This window comes from Pseudorasbora parva, chromosome 16 (genome assembly GCF_024679245.1).
Source record: "Pseudorasbora parva isolate DD20220531a chromosome 16, ASM2467924v1, whole genome shotgun sequence".
In the NCBI taxonomy this organism is placed as follows: Eukaryota; Metazoa; Chordata; class Actinopteri; order Cypriniformes; family Gobionidae; genus Pseudorasbora; species Pseudorasbora parva.
Window position 1 is genome coordinate 13,258,546 of NC_090187.1, and position 9,044 is coordinate 13,267,589.

Consider the following 9,044-nt stretch of genomic DNA (forward strand, 5'->3'; position numbering starts at 1 on the left):
GTGTTCTGTATTTTGCGCACGTGAGTTTTTGCTGTCGATGGCTATTGCTGCGCGTTTAGCTAGAATACCATACAAAACCAACCCATTGGGCCACTGAATCCGCATTAACAACAACAGTTGGGGCATCAGCCTTAGTCCTAATGGGTTGTTATCATAGCTATCAAAATCCAGTGTTCTGTATTTTCCGTACGTGAGTATTTGTTGTAGCTGGCTATATAAAAAAAAAAAAAAAAAAAAAAAAAACGTTGTGTACTGTGCTAATTAATTGAGATTTCTTACAGGTTGTTGGCCTTGTTTGTTTTGTTGCTTCTATTGCTCTACCCTTTTTTGTAAGTCGCTTTGGATAAAAGCGTCTGCTAAATGATTAAATGTTAAATGTAAATGTTCTACCAATATATGGCCCACATGGACAAGTCAGGAGATAAATAATAGGGAACTGCAAGTATTAAAGGAAGTAATTCCATGTTTTCTTTTTTTCAAAAAGTTGGATCGACGGCTGACTTTCAATGGATCGCAGCCAGTGAGCTGCTTTGCCACGCACGAAACCTTGGCCCAGAATCAGGTCGTCTACGAGTATTTAAGCACAGGGTTCTCCACAAACTTTTGGTGCGATAAGGGGGATAGGGGGCGACGCTCTTTTGGCCTCCCCCCGGTTCCAGTCTCGAACGTCTCTCCGGTCCAAGGCCCATCAAAATCTAACGGCGCTGCTGTATCGTTCTGTCTAGGCGGGATTTCAGTCATTATCCCGCAGATGGTATCTTCACACCAGTGGCTCCTCAGCCAAGCACACGCACCAAATGTCTGTGTTTTCTTTTCATAGCAAAACTAACAATCAGGTTAGCCTTTTTAGAATTACAACAAGAAATATAGCTGCAAGCAGTGAAGATGGGCCCAAGCCACCGTGTCACTGCCATCCTGGTGGTTCAGGGTTGCCACCCGTCCCGTGTAATATGGAATTGTCCCATATTTACAGGCAAAATTATGCATCCTATATCAAACAAATACAGGATGCAATTTGTCCTGTACTTTACATATGTCCACACATAGTAGAATAAACACAAGGCTTTTACAGTGTGGAGAATACCAATAGCAAATAATAATATATATTTTTTAAATCTAAGAGAAGCTTATTTGCATGGTTTTAATGTAAGTAATACAAGTAAAACTACCTATTTTGATTTTTTTTTTAAAAAAACCTTGGAGGCTGGCTAATTTTTTTTGACTGTCTAATGTAAACAACCATATGAAGAGTTCAGATGCAAAACCCTCTAAAAGCCACTTCACTCAAAAATTAGATAATGATACTGAGTGAATGCATTTCAAATTTTGTATAAGTTTTTATTACATGGCTCTGTGAAATACTTATTTCTGATTGGTAAATCGCACATTCCAGCAGTATGTTATTCTCAGATAACAACTGCCACAATTGAATAGCACCGCTCATCCGGGTACTACAAGTTATCGTGACTGGTACTACTTATATGCTTAACACTGTTGTTAATTTTCTGCAGGTCTTAACCTCAACGTCCCATGGAGGAAACGGGTTACCAGAGGATGTCGCCCCAAAGACACCCCACCCAAAGGAGAGTGGTAGGCTGCTAGGGCCGTCACATACACCTTTAAAGTGGAGGGATCTAGCCTGGAGGAGAATATCTCCTGCAGGAACTCCAGCACCGCGCTCGCAGGGCAGTTAAATGTGTCCCACAGGCGATCTCTACACCATAAGGTGAAGAGTCTCCATTTTAAAGCATACAGTTTCCTCGTGGAGGAAGCTCGAGAGTGTAGAATGGTCTCAACAACCTCGGTTGAGAGACCGGAACTTATGAGCTGGGCCCCTTCAGAGGCCAAGCCCACAGTTTCCACAGCTCTGGGCGAGGGTGCAGAATGGCCCCGCCCGCCTGAGAAAGAAGGTCGCTCCTGAGCGGAATCTCCAGGGGAGAGACGTCGAGGAGAGACACTGTCTGAAAACCAGGCTCGGGCCGGCAAAAACGGGGCTACTAGCTGTAGACGAACTCCGTCGGCCACTCCTGCACCATGGCGTCCAGTCCGGAGCTGGCTGCACTAGGGAGTGTGAGGCAGCCGGTTGGGCTACCCCACACACTTTCATTAGGTTTTATAGTCTGCACCTTCCTGCGACGCCAGGTGCTAGGGTGCTCTCGTCCTAAGTGTGCCTGGGTTCCAGCTTCACACTAGGGCAGGCATGGGTCGTTGTGGCATAGTGGGTACTCGTTCCCCAAAAGAGTCGTTTCACGACGCAGTGGGAGTTCCCTCGAGAAGGGAACTATAACCCTCTCCATGCCTGGGAGTGATTTGCTTCATCGCGAAAAGCTAGCGCTATTGTGATGCGGCGTCCCTTTATACTTCCGGGTATGCCGTCACTTACTACGTCATGACGTAGCACCAATCAGGATCGGTCTTAGTTTCATTCATGCTTCAGATGCGTCATGCTGTGGGCGTTCCCCAAAAGAGTCGTTTCACGACGCAGTGTCTCGTTCCCTCTCAGGGAACAAGGGTTATAAACATAACCCGAGACGTTTTTTTAGGTAAATAAATTGAATAAAGTAATCAAATGAAAAATTACTGCATATTAAACTGTTTAAATTAAATAATAATCCTTATTAAACTTACAAAAGCTATTCAATCAAGAGCAGTGAGTGATTCCTTATCTTCTTTGACATTAAACAGACAGCAGTAAAGGCTACTGCTCCTTTAAGACCCAGGGGTATCGCTTTCTCGACTGTCTGTTCACTTAAGGCATATTCAGACTATGTCTGCTTGGATACTCATCAAGATGGACATGTTGACATAGGCTACTTCTTGTGTGAGTTTGTCCGTTCAAGCGCAAGACTTGAAAGAGAACTCAATAGTTGTGCGCTGAGAGACGTGCATGTGCACGCTTTCGGAAGACCGCACAGAGACAAATCTTCTCACATCGCGATCGCACGTGAGTTCTCAATCGCGTCTTCTGGCTCTACACTCGTATTCATATTCGAAGATATGGCAGCACTCACATGCATTAAACAAAGTTTACTAAGGGAGACCGTTTGCCCACATTTATCTTTTATTATCGCTGTTGTTGTAATGTATAACTGAGGAGCCAGCACGTCTATCAATCGACAGAAACATATATAAAGCATTATTTTCAAGTTACAACCTATATTAAAGATGCGACATCAGATGTGAGATGAACCGTGATGCAAAGTGCGTGCTGAAACCTTTTACGGAGCACCCCGGTTGGGAAACACTGCATTAATCTGACGCACCACCATCCACAACATGTTTTAAATAGACACATAGCAGGCCTAATATGACTTTAAATTAAGATGGTTATTATTGGCACAATGTTGAGCTACAAAACAAAGAAGAAAATATTAAAATATTGGCGATGCCATGAAAATATCTCGCCAGACATCTGAACCCGGCTTAAGTTGCGATGACCTGATTGCTGCTCGTGCCGATTGATATTAATGTCTTTCTCTTCCTAATGGTAAAAAAAGGAAGATCCTGAACTGAATAACATGCGAATCAGCTGGTGTTGTTGTGATGAACCACCCCCCCCCCCTCCCCGAGATGATTAAAATCGACGTTTAGGGAGCCCGCATCCGATATTTTTTTTTGTGCAAAAGTATAAAGTGTAGTGTCGATAAAATCACTAATTTCAGTATGTATAATGTTACGAATTAAAAATTGAGTATTGTATCTCAACCCTCTTAGTATAATTTAACATTTACACCAATAAACACAAATTACCTATTTGTGTCATTTTTATGGCTATGGCACTTTGACGATCAAAATCTCATAATTACATTTTGTGACTTTAGCCGGGGTTTCATAGACGGGGTCACATATTTCAAAGAAAATTACAGAGCCTGCACATGACATGCAAGAAAAAAAAGGTAAATAGTGCGCACAATTTACTATTTTGCTCCCTCAATTTATAAATTGTGCGCACGTATTACTAATTAGTTACCTCGATTTATAAATCGGGCGCACAATTTAGCAAATGTAGGGAACTAATTAGCTAAACGTACACACAATTTAGCAAAGCGAGGGAACGAATTAGTAAAACGTGTGCACTATTTACCTTTTTTTCCTTGCAAGTTGACCTAACCTATTATATGAATATGAATATGAACATGAACATGAACATGAACATGAACATGAACATGAACATGAATATGAATATGAATCATCAACTGTGACAGGTGTATGTCCTTACAAATAATTTCCAAACAACTGAATTACATTACTCCAGTTTCTAACTAATCTGAATGAATGGGCGTGCAAGCAGCCAGCCCAAATTTGAGACTTTTGTTAACAGGATCATTTGATTAATTACAAACGAGGCCTCGTTTTGTGTGGAATATGTCATCGGTTTGGTCTGAGTGTTGCTTCAGGTTCAAAACTTGCACCACCTTGTGGTTGTTGTGGTTGAAGTTTCAGAGAAGTGTCAGGAGCAGTAGAAGTGTCAGAGAGTCAGATAGTTGGGTCATTGTCATTATTGTAGTTCATATGTGTTACGGCTTTTTATTATTACCTTATACTATACTACATTATACTACATCCATTCTCTAAACCAGAGATGCTGGATTCTATCCCAGCTAACATGCAGATTTGTACCAATAGACAATTTAGTGCATCTTATCCACCTATGCCACATGTATTTGGATTGTAGGAGAAACCAGAGCACCTGGAGGAAACCCACACCCACACAGGGAGAACATGCAAACTCCACGAAGAAAATTCAGCTGGGACTTGAACTGGGGACCTGGCTGTCAGAAAACAGTGACCTACTCAGCCACTGTGTCATCCTGGCTTTAAAGTCATACTTTTAAAATAATATTGAACTTTTAATGAGAAGTTTTATACTCTTTGTTCATCTCAATGTTAAAGAAGAGGTCAAGGCCAAAAAAGAGGTCTCCTACTTTCTCTAACTTTCGCATAGCCATCATGTATGGGAAAACGGCTGTATTAGCTGGGAGAGAACTAATTAAATTTAAAATATCAGTCATCACGTAGAGTGAACCTACTCCATTAATTAATTACAACACTGCTTCAGTATATGGACCGTGAGTGTTCACTGGACCAAGACGCTATGAAGCTAATTCTGACACACTCATTCTGGGATATTTTTTTGTTATTTAAAAATTAAAAAGTAAAAAAAAAAAAAAAATAGGAAAATCAGTGACCATTAGACATTTTCTGGCTGTTGACATATAACTTGTTTAGTTTGCTTTGATTTCACAGTAAACTTTACTTGACCTGAATGGCTTCAATGCAAGAGGTTCAATAGAGTCTGACAGAGTGTGTAATTTTTTCAAAGCCTTACGGATGCTGTGCGGGCCTAAAAAACAGAGGACAAAGACCCAATGAGTTACGCTTGAATTCTCACCCTCCACCAGAGCCAGCCATCCACACTGATGTCCTGTAATGGCTTCTGAAGGACCTTGGATTCCCTAAATGCGGATATTAGAGCCTATATAAGTCTACCTCAAGTCAAATCACATAAGCCCACGAAGGACGTCCTCTGTAAAGATTTGAAATAAAGTGGAATGTTAAAATATAAATTCAATGGGTTAAATTACTACTCGATTGAGGTGTTGCCATTGATTTTTACATAAATATTAAAAATGAAACACAAACTTTAAAGATCATGCTAACACTATAACACTATTAAAGACTTAATTTTATATTCACCAACAACTTGAGACAACTCTTGTATTAACCCTTAAATGCATGAATGTTTCGCCAATATTTATCACATATTCAGGCCTTTACCCAGATCTATATCTAACATGTATGGATCTCTACTTAATAATATAAAACTCTCCTGATATTAAAGTAACAATTACAGAAGAATAAAATAAAGTATATTTAGTTACCTTTTGGAACTTGGAAGTGCTCTGTTTGAGCAGATGTTTTATACTATCATCACTGTCCTTGTCAGAGCTAATTTCCCAGTACATCCGTATCTGGCTCAAATTCGCAATCTCAGACATATTCTCAAAAATATAATTTTCAACAATGTTTCGATATCGAACAGCTTCTTATCTAGATCCAGAATCTAAATCAGATTTGATCCAATAGAGCCTTAAATAAGGGCGTTTTCACACCTGAAAGTCCGCACCATGGTTCGAACCAAAGTTTGTGTTTTGATACATTGTATCCATTTGGTTAGTTTTGGTTTGCTTTCACATTGCAGTTATGCAAGCGCACTAAAGAACTTTACATGACGCACTTGCATCCTGTCGTCATTATCTATGTGGGCTGCATCTTAACATTGATTGGTTTGTTAGCGGACGTGCGTGTGAATGTCAGTGTGTTGTCAATTCAGCGGGTAACTTTGACAAGAATGAATAAACAGACGCATATCGTTGGCAATACTGTTAATATTATGGCTTTACTATCTGCAGCACCAACTATACTCGAGTGAAATTCACCAAATGAACGTCCTCATTGAACATTTTATCAACCTCCGACAGGAAAGGAGGAGAAGACTAGGCTACTTTTTTAGCCAAACAATGTATTTTTTTTTATAGTTATGTTTAAATATTATAATGTTATTTTTAAATGTCATCTAGGCTATATTGATTATGAAACGTGCACAGATGTGCAATATATGTCAAAGACATCGGGTCAGAAATAGTTTTGACCACTTCATTAAGTTTTGTAGAAAACTTAATTTTAATAAATGTTTCATTATTTACCTGAATTTAAAACATAAGCTTTAATAAATAATATAGCAGACAAACCATGACGGAGCGATCATTTGCGTTGCACATGAACTGTAGCAGTCTCATAAATAAACCGAAACTCAGCATAGGCTACTTGTCTCACAGACATGAGAAATATATATAGCAAAGCACACTGTTCACGCGAGCTGACTACACAAACGGTTCTGTTAAAATGCTGCGCGCATTGTTTCTCGGTTCACACAAGAAACGAACCGAACCTTTGTTCAGTTTGGTCCGGACCGAGACTGCCTCTTTTCGTCAGACCAAATTTCGTCTGTTTGGTCCGGACCGTGGTCCGAGGGAGGTTTCACACCTGTAATTTTGCTTCATACTAAACTGAAAAATCCCGACCAAACAAGGTAGGTGTGAAAGCTCCCTAAGTGACAGTGACATTACTATTTGATTGCATTCCGTACTTGCTCTGCTAATTGCTCTCAGAAGTTGTTTGATCCCTAAGACACAGTGCCAAAACAGATCCCCTTCTTCTTAACAACCTTTAAATTAACTCTGAGTGACACAGGGATAAAATCCAAAAGGAGACAGTTTTTACATATAAACTACATTGAATTATTCAATTCATGGATGATAGCCAGACTGACATTCAAACATCCTTCTACTGCATAATTCTATATCATGTCTATAACCAATAGACATTTGTAGTGAGGGGTGAGGAAGCAGTCCCCTCTAAACCAAAGATGATACCTAATTGTTCAGAACCCATCCAGGAGGATGGGCAGACATTTTAGTTTAAAATCTCAGAACAGAAACAAAGAATTAGACAAAGACAGTTAGAAATAGTATGACAAAGACATAGTTAGATAATAATGAGTAGACCAGACAGAGTAGCCCAAGATCAGAGAAAATGGGTTAACAATTTCATTTAAGCCATCCAAATGCTCTTGTCTTGCTTTACTTTCTTTTACATAGTTTATTTTCTTTCCGTTGAGTTTGATGTTCTAAGTTATGTTTTGCTGCAAAGTTTCAATCAACGATTCAACAGCAAAGCCTGCTTCAACTTCAAACTTCATCCAATGCCACTTTGGTTGGCTTCCCAAGACATCGATCAAAGACACAACAAACTGTCAGTGAATCAAAGAAGCTGGAAAACCCCTCTCCAGCAAGGACCAAAAAGGGTATCCCCATTAAAAGATGATAGAAGATACAAACGCAAGTAATACCTCCATATTTTAACTGAACTGGTGCATTGATATCAAATTTAATAATGATAGGAGCGTTAAATGAAATGGTAAATGGACTGCTATTATATAATGCTTTCAACAGACCCTACGGCCATCCAAAGCGCTTTACATATTGCCTCACATTCACCCATTCATACACTCATTCATACACACGACAGCGGTGTCAGACATGTAAGGCGCCATCCAGCTTGTCGGGAGCAGCTGGGGTTAGGTGTCTTGTTCATGGACACCTCGACACTTGGTCAGGTGGAACCGGGGATTGAACCACCAACTTTCTGGTTTGTAGACAACCTACATGAACCACTGAGCCACTGCTGCAAATTAATGATTGATGGTTCATTCAGGTCATGTGCAATAAATGCATATATTTGTAGAAACTTGGGTTTTCAGCATTTCACTTACTTAAAACTTATCCTGTCCTAACTTTTTTCAACGATGAATGTGTGTGTGCGTGTGTGTGTGTGTGTGCGTGTGTTTGTGTTAGTTATTAGTTTTATGTATCCAATAGAGTTTTCTTTGTATTTAAAGACAAATGTTCTTGTGTTATGTGCTTAGAAATGTCTTAAATGTCTTAATGTCTTAAACTGCTGATCTTACCTGGCTATTAAATAGTGTTTCTTTATTGTTTGGATATTTATATCTGCTGCTTTGTTAGTTATGGCCCATTCAAATCATTGCTGGACGAGTAATTTGCTCAGACGTAAAATCAGTGACTCTTTCAAAATTCCTTATGAATTAATTACTAATTTAATGAATTTATTGAATTATTTTCCTCTGAGCTAAATATACCTGTTTCCCTTATACACATCTTAAACAGGAAAGTTGGAATATTACATTTACAGCTTTGCAATTCAAATTAGATAAGTAATACTCCATTTTCATAAAATACTAAATTATTAGATAAAGTAAGCTTCAGTTTCACGATCATTCAATTATAGTCATGGGTTCCTATTGATACAAAGCTTAATGCTAATTGCTGAAGTAACCCTTTAAGCAAGATCTATTCGCAGAAGTTTTAGATTTTATTACAATAACTCCAAACAAAACATTCAGGATGCATATACTTAAAACTGTAACAGGACAACCATAAAAAAATATAAAAAGACGGCTA